General features: G+C 44.1%; 1 pseudogene; it reads right to left on the bottom strand.

The window, feature by feature from the left end:
- Positions 1-2986: 2986 nt before the first annotated feature.
- On the bottom strand, positions 2987-11464 carry LOC115185097 (tripartite motif-containing protein 54-like; annotated as a pseudogene).
- Between the last annotated feature and the right edge of the window lie 1850 nt (positions 11465-13314).

The following is a 13314-nucleotide window of genomic DNA, read 5'->3' as shown; positions in this document are numbered from 1 at the left end:
CCATTCTGTTCTGTCTTATCCTTCTTGTAGTGTGAAGAGTTAATGTTGGAACAGCTTGTTGCCAGAAAACGGCATGCGTTAACCTCTGATACATGTCTGACGGCCTTCAGTGATCTGTCTCCATTCATAGTCAGAAACTCTCACTGTGGTTTTCTCACGCATGCACGCACGCATGCACGCAGACGCGCGCGCACACACACACACACACACACACACACACACACACACACACACACACACACACACACACACACACACACACACACACACACACACACACACACACACACACACACACACACACACACACACACACACACACACACACACACACACACACACACACACACACACACACACACACACACACACACACACACACACACACACACACACACACACACACACACACACACAATCTTCATCATCCCACCAGAATTCTCCATCAATTACTCCCTGTCCCGGCTCCTTTTCTCCCCTTGTGTGTGTCCCCTCACTTTCCTCTCCCTCACTTCTCTCTCTTCCTTCAGTCAATGAGGGGTCAACAGCCCCAGTGACAAGGTCAGCTCCTGTGAGGACTCAGGGTCAGGTCCATATATCTACAACAACCCAAAAACACCCAGCACACGCAAGGTGGGGCAGTAGTTATTTCTAACTATGTATTATAAGTAACAGGTTACAGAAAGATGGCTCAGATGTGTGTGTGTCGTTGGAAATGCTGGAGAGGTCTATTCTTCACTACCTGTCAAGCTGAGGTCCCAAGGCACCAGGAGGCAGAGCCTTTGGCCTTTTTAACAGAGCTGAATGCCCAGTGTGAGGGCCATGATCTGCAGTACCAGTCAAAAGTTTGAACACACCTACTCATTCAAGGGTTTTTCTTTATTTTTACTATTTTCTACATTGTAGGATAGTAGTGAAGACATCAAAGCTATGAAATAACACATATTGAATCATGTAGTAACCAAAAAAGTGTTAAACAAATCAAAATATGTTTTATATTTGAGATTCTTCAAAGTAGCCACCCTTTGCCATGATGACAGCTTTGCACACTCTTGACATTCTCTCAACCAGCTTCACCTGGAATGTTTTTCCAACATTCTTGAAGGCGTTCCCACATATGCTGAGCACTTGGTGGCTGCTTTTCCTTCACTCTGTGGTCCAACTCATCCCAAACCATCTCAAATGGGTTGAGGTTGGGTGATTGTGGAGGCCAGGTCATCTGATGCAGCACTCCATCCCTCTCCTTCTTGGTCAAATAGCCCTTACACAGCCTGGAGGTGTGTTGCGTCATTGTCCTGTTGAAAAACAAATGATTGTCTCACTAAGCGCAAACCAGATGGGATGGCGTATAATTGCAGAATTATGTAGTAGCCATGCTGGTTAAGTGTGCCTTGAATTCTAAATAAATCACTGACAGTGTCACCAGCAAAGCACCCCCACAACATCCCACCTCTTCTATGCTTCACGGTGGGAACCACACATGCAGAGATCATCCATTCACCTACTCTGCGTTTCACAAAGACACGGCGGTTGGAACCAAAAATCTCAAATTTGGACTCATCAGACCAAAAGACAGATTTCCACCGTCTAATGTCCATTACTCGTGTTTCTTGGCGCCCAAGCAAGTCTATTCTTATTATTGGTGTCCTTTAGTAGTAGTTTCTTTGCAGCAATTCGACCATGAAGGCCTGATTCACGCTGTCTCTTTTGAAAAGTTGATGTTGAGATGTGTCTGTTACTTGAATTCTGTGAAGCATTTATTTGGGCTGCAATTTCTGAGGCTGGTAACTCTAATGAACTTATCCTCTGCAGCAGAGGTAACTCTGGGTCTTCCTTCCTCATGGCGGTCCTCATCAGAGCCAGTTTCATCATAGTGCTTGATGGTTTTTGCGACTGCACTTGAAGAAACTTTCAAAGTTTTTGAAATGTTCCGTATTGACTGACCTTCATGTCTTAAAGTAATGATGGACTGTCGTTTCACTTTGCTTATTTGAGCTGTTCTTGCCATAATATGGACTTGTTTTTTTACCAAATAGGGCAATCTTCTGTATACCACCCCTACCTTGTTACAATTGATTGGCTCAAATGCATTAAGAAGGAAAGAAATTCCACAAATTAACTTTTATCAAGGCACACCTGTTAATTGAAATGCATTCCAGGTGACTACCTCATGATACTGGTTGAGAGAATGCCAAGAGTGTGCAAAGCTGTCATCAAGGCAAAGGGTGGCTACTTTGAAGAGTCTCAAATATAAAACATACTTTGTTTAACACTTTTTTGTGTATTTCATAGTTTTGATGTCTTCTCTATTGTTCTACAATGTAGAAAATAGTAAAAAAAAAATTAAAAAAAGAATTACTCTGGAATGAGTACATGTACCCAAACTTTTGACTAGTACTGTATATTAAGCCAAAATCACAAGAATTGTCATAGTCAGTACAACAAGGTAAAGCCCAATCAACAGGCTGCATCAAACTCTTCACTTCGGAGTTTCTGGATGAACCCATTATCATGTATAAACGACAGGCCAGTAAATAACCTCCCCATCTCTCCCTGGACTATCTGACCGTGGCCATTCATGAAATGTGTGCTTCCAGTTCATTCATCTCTGGAATGTTACAGTGACGCTGAAGGGTCCCCTGGTTTTAAGCAGCATCGTTATACCTTTGGAGGTAGCTAGGGGAATATGGAATTGATTGATCACAGAGGAAAAATAATGCATTGTCTTTCCATTTGAAATTAGTCTGCCGTGAGGTGAACAAGATAAGTGATCCATATACTGGACATGACACACTTGATTTCAGCCTTTATGGCAATATTTAAGACTAATGTCATAAGAAACTATATATTAAAGCCTTTGGGTTTGTAGCCTAAACGTTGTAAATGTGGGTACAGGAATAAAGCAGAGGAGCAGCATACTATATGCTGGTTTGTCTTTTGATATTAACCTGAGGGATCCTTTTCAACTACTGGTATCTCCCATAGTCTACGTCCACCGTTGCCAGTGATGCCAGGTCCTGGCCCCCTCATCCAGATCATAACCGTCTTCTCCGTCTTCTCCCTGGGAACCTGCGACCACATACGGCGCACCACATTAAGACAGACCAATCAAAAACAAGGGAATTGTTCTTGAACGTGCGACTTCAGGGGCAATGTTTGGAGCTGACGTCACTTCCCTGAGGCTAGAGTCAAATATAGAGAAACGTTAATGGCCAAACTCTCCATATATGGTTGTATTGTACAGCTACCTGAGGCCCTACTTGTGTTGAAGTCAATGGTCCTTAGCATGTCTGCCACATCCTCTGTGTTGGTAACAAAATGGGCCATGCTCTCATAACCCGGCTCTGGACGCTCCATGTTGGACGCCTTGGCAGTGGCAGAGATCCTGACAAGGACACAGTGGGGAGGTCACAGCTCAGAGACAAACAAATAGGAGATGACGGACAGCGATGGATGGCAGTGTCCCCTGTCCCCCTGTGGCTGGTAGTGACGCAGGCTGGGTGGGTCTGCTCGATAACTCTACAAGTGGAGAGCATTATAATGCATTAGCTATCAGCAGCCAGCAATCACACATTACTGCCAACCACACACATCTCTCATGCAGTTACTTTCAGTTTACAGTCATTGCAATTGGTGTGTTAGTTTATTTTAGTGCTTGTGTTAGTGAATGTAATGTAATTTGTGACTTTCCAGCTAAACACCCCATAAGAAGCAGAATGGAACACTAAACAGATGAAAAGAAGAATTTTACTTTCTGTTTAAATATATCCTTGATGATCTGTGGAGAAAATAAATGATCAATAGGCTATTGCGTTTAGTTTCAATTCCTGCACTTCAATTTCTGAGGTAAATTAGTGCTATATATACTCTAGAATAAGTTTTTTGAGTTTTATATAATTTTTATTCATTTACAATTCATTTCATTTCTATAGCCTCCTCTTCTCTCGATCTTCTGAATCACTCGCTCAGTTTGAGTCATTCATAAAACGTGCACCTGCCACCGTCCTGACACTCACGCTAGCGCTAACAGTTAGGGCCCTATTCAATCCGCATCGCGGAAGTTCAGATTTACAGCGTCATTTAAATTTAAAGGCAACGTTTCCGCTATAGCGGAGACCGCATTCACAGTAAACGCTGCAAATGTCGGCTCAATCGGAAATGACTTTTACATTTCTATCGTGGAATCTGTATCACTCAGGTTTACAGAGTGAATAGAGCCCTAAACTGGTTGACAAAACAAAGTGCTTGCAAGCGTGGACGGTGAAGGAGTTGAATAAAGAGACACTTGAATTGCGAGCCTTCACTCAAACTGGAGCTTTTTATAAAGCAAGGGACCTGAGTGGAGGAAAGGAGTGTCGGATGAATGGCATAAATGGCACCATCTATCTCTCGCCTAGCAGGGGTTTAAACTACCTGTGGTCTGCAGCAGGGGCACGTCATCCCACCTGGCTCTATTACAAGGACAATATTTATGGCCAGTAGGCCAGCGGTCAAAGGATGAGGCAGGTGTCCCCCACAGGGGAGGTGTGTGTGTGTAGTGTGTAGGTTTGTCACTAGCTGAGCAATGCCTGGCTCCTAGGGGCTGGAACTCAGAGAATGCTTCTAGTGTATTGATGGAGAGAGGTGTCAATCACCTCCACAGGGTTACAGTGTGAGTGATCAGAGAATCACAGGACCAGAGTTTCTAGGGGTGCTTTTAAAAGCAACGTCCCCGCCGATGAGGCTCCCCTGCTGGGCTTTCTGCTCATCACTCCTCCCCTGCTCAATACGGCGAAGCACTGCATGACACCCCATTGATCATCGATAGTGAAGGTTTCTCTAAACCTGATTTAAATGATGAAAGGATCCTTTACTACATCTTTGGGCATATCAATGAGCCTGGTACCAGCATGTACAGGATGTGGAGTAGACTGTTATTTGTTCAAGTCAGTGGTGAGAGAGGGGGACTATAGTCTCTATGGTGTCTGTGACTCATCATCACTGTTATTACTTTATGCCTTATCATGTCTCATGTGGATTGGGGCCAGCTCACAACTGACCCAGAGCCATTGATCAAACAACTGATCATATTACAGTTAGTTGTTGAGGGCCCACTGACTCATATGCTAGCTGTAGGGCTACTGATCATAAGACAGTGAAACACCCGCAGGAACTCTGATCCTAGTGCAGTTTCCGAGGGGCTGAAACAGTCATGTTTTCTGCTCAAGAAGTTACATCTTAACATATACCGGTAACTGTGCTGGAATGGCCATCATTCCATTCCATTCAACGACATACTGGTACACACCCCAAGTCCAGTTACTGAGGCCAGACCGTGCACCCAGGTTCAGGGCTAGTGTTCCATCCATAGTGCCTACCTGTAGGAACACGGCCATCTGTGGCTCCTCCATTGGACTGGATGGCTGTCCCCACAAGCTGGCCCGCGCCCTCCAGGTGGTCTCCGTGGCGACGCATGAGGGAGTGGACGAGGTCCAGCTTGTCATCCTGCTGGCAGCTGATCCTCCCCACCAGCTCCTCCTTCCTCTCCTCCAGGATGGCATACAGCCCGTCAAACTTATCACGCCGACTCTGCTTCTGATGATGTCCGTTCTCCTGCACACAGACACCCATTGAACACTTTATAATAATAACTTTTCATGAATAAGCCTTTAGAAATGCTTAATATAAACGCAACGTGCGACAATTTCTACGATTTTACTGAGTTACAGTTCATATAAGGAAATCAGTCAATTAAAATGAATTCGTTAGGCCCTAATCTATGGATTTTACATGACTGGGAATACAGATATGCATCTGTTGGTCACAGATACCTTAAAAAAAAGTAGGGGCGTGGATCAGAAAAACAGTAAGTATCTGGTATTACCACCATTTGCCTCATGCAGCGCGAATCATCTCCTTCATATGGAGTTGATCAGGCTGTTGATTGTGGCCTGTGGAATGTTGTCCCACACCTCTTCAATGGCTGTGCAAAGTATTTTATTTTATTTAAAAAAATACATATATTTAAATGTTAGCCTTTATTTAACTAGGCAAGTCTGGCGGGAACTAGAACACGCTGTCATACAAGTCGATCCAGAGCACCCCAAACATTCTCAATGGGTGACATGCAGGCCATGGAAGAACTAAGACATTTTCAACTTTGTTTCAGAACATTTCTCTGGTGGACATTCCTGCAGTCAGCATGCCAATTGCACGCTCCTTCAAAACTTGAGACATCTGTGGCATTGTGTGGTGTGACAAAACTGCACATTTTAGAGTGGCCTTTTATTGTCCCCAGCACAAGGTGCACCTGTATAATGATCATGCCGTTTAATCAGCTTCTTGATATGCCACATCTGTCAGGTGAATGGATTATTTTAGCGAAGGAGAAATGCTCACTAACAGGGATGTAAGCAAATTTGTGCACAACATTTGAGAGAAATAAGCTTTTTGTGCGTATGGAACATTTCTGGGATCTTTTATTTCAGCTCATGAAACATGTGACCAGCACTTTACAAGTTGCATTTATATTTTTGTTGAGTGTATAAATAGTTAATAAATAATGTATTACTACTTATTCATGCTAGTTACTACACTATAACAGGTTCTTCACAGTGATGTGAGTAACGTGTGTTGTGACCCCACAGTGAGTGATTGTGACTTTGAGGTGAGAAGTGTGAGAGGTTCTAATGGGTGACATTCTCACCTGGATGGTCCTGCATATCTCCTCCAACTTAGAGAGGAGGGCCTGGATACGGTCGTTCCCCGCCACCAAGATGGCGATGCTGTCACTCAGCACCGTCTAGAGCCAATCACAACAGAGCATGATGGGTCAATGTCTGTACTTACTACGCCAGTGGTCATCAACCCTGGTCCTGGGTTGCTACAGGATAAGAAGGCTTTTGTTCCAACCTTGCACTAACACATTAGGTCAGTGTTTCCCAACCCTCTCCAGATGTTTCACATTTTCAGTTTTAACCCTAAACTGGCACACCGGAATCAATTACTCAAAGGCTTGATGATTAGTTGACAAATTGAATCCGGTGTGCCAGTTTAGGGTTAAAAGTAAAATGTGAAACGTCTGGGGGGGCCTGAGCAGAGGGTTGGGAAACCCTAACCTAATGTGGTAGCTCACACAATTGTGATGATAGAGTGAAAAAGTGTTGTTTTTCAACAATGCATAAAACATCAGGTGAAGCTGAAGTTGATCCCAAACGTTTCTCATCTGCATCTGTAATGTTGAGTGGTTTACAGAGTGAGTGAGCAATGTAGTGCAAAGAAAAATGGCACCAAAACCATCTGCTCAATAACATGTCTGTCTCTATGGTCCATTCGTACTGTTTTAGCTTATGTAAGTAGATATAGTACATACGTAAACCCTATGTATCATGTTTGTGTGGGTGGCTTCCCCCGTCAGTTTTACTCAATAGCCAGACACATTGTCCATCCTTAACAAGTGACCTTCAGTTGAGTCCCACCAAATGGTGTCCACCATGCTGGTATGGTGGGACTCTCACTTTGATATTAGTCACTGTTCACCTGGATGCTGGAGAGGAGACCTAGTTAGCGGGCAGCCAGCAGCGAGGGAGGAGCTGAGCCTGTGACTTGAGCTCAGAGGAGAATGACTCAAGTCCCACTGCTGTGGATGGATGAGTCACTCAGAAAGAGAGAGAGAGAGAGAGAGAGCCAGGGAGAACTATGGGAGCTAATGGTCAGGCATGTCCCTCTCTGCTTGGGCCCACAGTACAGAGCATGGCCAGAGGGGGAGGAGATTTAAGAGAGAGGGGTGTGAGATGACAAGTTTATAGTGAGTGGGTTAGAGGGAGTAGAAATTAGAAGTAAGGACTAATGGCAGCAAGCCAGAGCACCGCTGTGTGTGTGTGTGTGTGTGTGTGTGTGTGTGTGTGTGTGTGTGTGTGTGTGTGTGTGTCCACATGAAGGACAGACAGACACGAATGCTGCACACGACTCAGAGGTGTGATATACAACATTAGTTGTTGTCGTGCCACCAGGCTGTATGAGTGTGTGTGTGTGTGTGTGTGTGTGTGTGTGTGTGTGTGTGTGTGTGTGTGTGTGTGTGTGTGTGCGCGTGCGTGCGTGCGTGTGAGGTGAGATGAAACCCGGCCCTCACAGTGTGAGAACCCCCGCAGGGCAGCTCCAACTCAATACATCTGTCTGCTGTCACTTCACTCAGCACTCAAAGACAAACCAAACACACACACACACAGGCAGATCACATACACACACTGGCTCTACACTTTAAGATTAAAATCTCTCTCTGGGGGACATGATGAACAGAGAGTGACAAAGTAGGTAAGCTGTTATATTGGATAATTACTTTTCATTGTAAGTGTAAGGACGATCTAACAGACAGGCGGGCAGACAGACTACCAGACAGGAAGACAGACAGCCTATAGAGATATTGAGTGACATCACAACCTGATTCAGGGTGCTTCCTTACCTTCTGTCTCTTGTAGACGTTCTGCAAGGGGGCCACCTCACAGTCATTGTGCTGGCCAAACACTGCACATAGAGCAGGTGGGCGTCTCACAGCTCAGGCAGTAGATGTTGATTTTCTCCTCATCATGCTCCTCACACATCAGCTGCTCCACCTTGGTGGGGTTCAGGGGCCTGCAGGGACACCGAAGTAAAGGAACGACCTGTTATAGAGACACTCAATCGCACACACACACACACACACACACACACACACACACACACACACACACACACACACACACACACACAAAACTGCCTCTGTCTTATGAGACTCATCACTTCTGTCCATGACAGAGGAAATATCCTTATGGGAACAGCACTTACAAGGAATTAGGGGATTTCACCAACAGTTTACCTCATATGTAATTTACAGCTAGCTATTGACCACCATTCTCCAGGGGCGAAGTCCACTCTCCCCATGCTTTGTTTCACAGTCACTGGAACAGCTGATGATACACTAGCTTTGGTAGTGTTTCATTTCTCTCCCTTGCTCTGCTGGGTTAAGGTGTTATAACATCAAATAACTGCAAGCCAATTTACAAAGTCGATAAAAGTCATTGTGGAATATAATTTGGAGTGTAACTAGATAGATTGTTCATATAGCTCAAATCTGTGTTACAGACCAAAAGTACTTTCCTTGATGTAATTATATTATCGTTTATATGTATCGTGTCAAGTGACAAGGTATGAAAAAGCTGTGATAACGCTACAGCGTTCTAAATTAAACAAAATATTGGAAAAGACTGCCACCCAGTGGCCATGTATACAAAGTGAGAATGTGTATTCAGAGATGGGTCCTATTTCTGTATTTGAACAAAAATATGCCACGTACTATACATTCAGCGATGGATATAAATGATATAATAAACAACATAGTTTGTTTACAGCCAAAAGGACCAACGGCTTTTTAATAATGCGCTTTTACAACAGCCAGTAGTAACAGATTACAGTACTGCTCTCTACTGGTTAACAGACATTACTGCCCGATGGTATACTATTTCAAACTGCTCCATACACTTCCTCCAGATTATTTACCTCACCCCCAGCCCTTGAGGCTACTGCTATAGGATCACCTAATCACCTGGAAATGTTAGGCTATAGTATGTTTTACGGCATTGAAGTAACTTCGTGGTGTATACATTTTTATATAATTAAAATAAAATATATATAAAACAGACGTTACTGCAATAGTAGGTTCAGATTCTCACTCCCTCTTCCGAACCACATCAGTGGCTAAATTGAGCCTTGGGTGAAAGAGAAAGCCAGACTGAGCCGAATCCAGCACCTTACAGGTCCAAAAAGTGGTAGGATTAGGACAGAAAGTAGGATATAAGTGCTAACCCTAACCCTAACCCTAGAATGGTAATACAATGCACCTACAGTAATTGCAACACTGCCCAAATATAAAATCTATGGTACTTAACCCCCAGATACAGATACACACGTCTGTAGCTGTGTCAATGCCACAAGAGGACACATGGTTCTCATGTTTACCACTCCATCGAGGCAGGGATAAAGTGTGCTTGTTATAACACCAACATGGCGGACACTGCCAGGGACTGAGCTTTCCATATTCCTGGTATGTTGACATGATGCCAGGACACCTACACCACCCGATGTCACAGGAAGGCCAAAAAGATCATCAAGGTCAACAACCACCCGAGCCACTGCCTGTTCACCCCGCTATCATCCAGAAGGCGAGGTCAGTACTGGTGCATCAAAGCTGGAACCGAGAGACTGAAAAACAGCTTCTATCTCAAGGCCATCAGACTGTTAAACAGCCATCACTAACATTGAGTGGCTGCTGCCAACATACTGACCCAAATCTCTAGCCACTTTTAATAATGAAAAAATGGATGTAATAAATGTATCACTAGTCACTTTAAACAATGCCATTTTATATAATGTTTACATACCCTACATTACTCATCTCATATGTATATACTGTACTCTATACCATCTACTGCATCTTGCCTATGCCGTTCTATACCATCACTCATTCATATATTTTTCATGTACATATTCTTATTCATTCCTTTACACTTGTGTGTATAAGGTAATTGTTGTGAAATTGTTAGGTTAGATTACTCATTGGATATTACTGCATTGTCGGAACTAGAAGCACAAGCATTTCACTACACTCGCATTAACATCTGCTAACCATGTTTATGTGACAAATAAAATTTGATTTGACGCAGCTTATGAACACACACTTTAGCTCTAGTGACACCATTAGAATAAAAACAGATGCCTAGGTCTGTTGCATGAACGGTGAATATTTTGGAAGCACTATTTCATGGCGGAGTTCACGAAACACCCCCCCCCACACACACACGCACGCACGCACGCACGCACACACACACACACACACACACACACACACACACCTCTGATCTGCTGGACTCTTCTTGTTTGTAGATGTCTATGATGTTCTCTACTAGAAGGTACACACCATGACGGTCCAACACCACTTCGTGACGACACGACGGACAGCGGAACCGCCAACTTCTCAGAACTTCTCCTTGCACACTAGCAGATATGATCCTCTACAGTCGATACTTCATGACAAGGACCTGAACCAAAAGGCTGTGGACACTGTAGACTGAAATGGTTATATTGAATAAGGCTAAATGGTTCAGACTATGTGGAGTAGTTAGTAATTACTATAAATAAGTCAAATATATCCTGTCTTGGTCTGTGACGAGTAGACCACTTTTCACCAGAGGAGGCTGGTGGGAGGAGCTATAGGAGGACGGGCTCATTGTAATGGCTGGAATGGAATCAATGGAACTGAGTTAAATATGTGTTTCTCATATGTTTGTTGTGATATCGTTCCATTGATTCCATTCCAGCCATTACAATGAGCCTGTCCTCCTATAGCTCCTCCCACCAGCCTCCTCTGTTTTCCATTAATGGCCTCGGCCTGAGAGGCAGACCTTGTTGCATCCTGTCCCCCAGGACTGAGGCAGCTGTTGGAGTCTCTCATATCTGAATGGCTCCTTCAGTTCGAACAGTCAACTGAAGGGTTCAACAGGACCAAAGATATACACTGAGTGTAAAAAAAACGTTAGGTGCACCTTCCTAATATTGAGTTGCACCCCTTTTTCCCTCAGAGGAGCCTCAATTCATCGGGGCATGGACTCTACAAGGTGTCGAAAGCGTTCCACAGGGCTGCTGACCCATGTTGACTCCAGTGCTTCCCACAGTTGTATTAAGTTGGCTGGATGTCCTTTGGATGGTGGACCATTCTTGGAAACTGTTGAGCGTGAAAAACACAGCAGCTTTGCAGTTCTTGACAGATTGAAACCGGTGAGGGTGTGCTAATCTGAACATACTATTGCAGTAATGTCTGTTTTGGATATACACTGAGTGTACAAAACATTAGGAACACCTGCTCTTTCCATGACATAGACTGACCAGGTGAATCCAGGTGAAAGCTATGATGCCTTATTGATGTCACTTGTTAAGTCTACTTCAATCAGTGTAGGTAAAGGGGAGGAGACAGGTTAATGAAGGATTTTTAAGCCTTAAGACAATTGAGACATGGATTGTGTATGTGTGCCATTCAGAGGGTGAATAGGCAATACCAAATATTGAAGTGCCTTTGAACAGGACACACTGAAACATTCAGTGGGGTCGGGGTGTATTGGAGGCCCCTGAGTCACTGGGCCTAACATTTTAACACCACATCAGTAACACAGCATCAATCTAAAGCCTGCTGAACTCAGGCCAGACTGGAGGCAGTCACTAACTGCTGTTGGCATCACAACAAACAAATGACTCCACTCCACAGTACATGTTGTTGTGCTACTAGTCACTTACTCAAAACCATTACTTGAGCAATGGGCAACAATTATATGGCGTCCTACCGGTATGTTATCAGTTGATACTTTCGGGGAATAGCAGGCTCAAATAATGCACATCTGAATATTTTCTACTTCAACGTTTCAACTTTCAATGTGCCTTCTATGAATAATACACTGAACAAAAATATAAACGCAACATGCATCAATTTAAAAGATTTTACTGAGTTACAGTTCATATGAGGAAATCAGTCAATTTAAATACATTCATTAGGCCCTAATCTATGGCTTTTACATGACTGGGAATACAGATATGCATCTGTTGGTCACAGATACCTTAAATAAAAGGTAGGGGCGTGGATCAGAAAACCAGTCAGTATCTGGTGTGACCACCATTTACCTCATGCAGCGCAACATCTCCTTCGCATAGAGTTGATCAGGCTGTTGATTGTGGCCTGTGGAATGTTGTTCCACTCTCCTTCGATGGCTGTGCGAAGTTGCTGGATATTGGCGGGAACTGGAACACGCTGCTGTACACGTCGATCCAGAGCATCCCAAACATGCTCAATGGGTTACATGTCTGGTGAGTATGCAAGAACTGGGACAGCTTCCAGGAATTGTGTACAGATCCTTGCGACATATGGCCGTGCATTATCATGCTGAAACATGACGTGATGGCGGTGGATGAATGGCATGACAATGGGCCTCAGAATCTCGTCACGGGGTATCACTGTGCAAATTGGCAATGATAAAACGCAGTTGTGTTCGTTGTGCATAGATTATGCCTGCCCATACCATAACCACACCGCCACCATGGGGCACTCTGTTCACAATGTTGACATCAGAAAACCGCTCACACTCACTATGCCATCTGCCCAGTACGGTTGAAACTGGGATTCATCTATGAAGAGCACACTTTTCCAGCGTGCCAGCGGCCATCGAAGGTGAGCATTTGCCCACTGAAGTCAGATATGATGCCGAACTGCAGTCAGGTCAAGACCCTGGTGAGGACGACGACCACGCAGATGAATGT

The sequence above is a fragment of the Salmo trutta genome, chromosome 1 (assembly GCF_901001165.1).
Source record: "Salmo trutta chromosome 1, fSalTru1.1, whole genome shotgun sequence".
Lineage (NCBI taxonomy): Eukaryota > Metazoa > Chordata > Actinopteri > Salmoniformes > Salmonidae > Salmo > Salmo trutta.
Note: the sequence above shows the minus strand (reverse complement) of the source record. Positions and strands in the feature narration are given on the sequence as shown.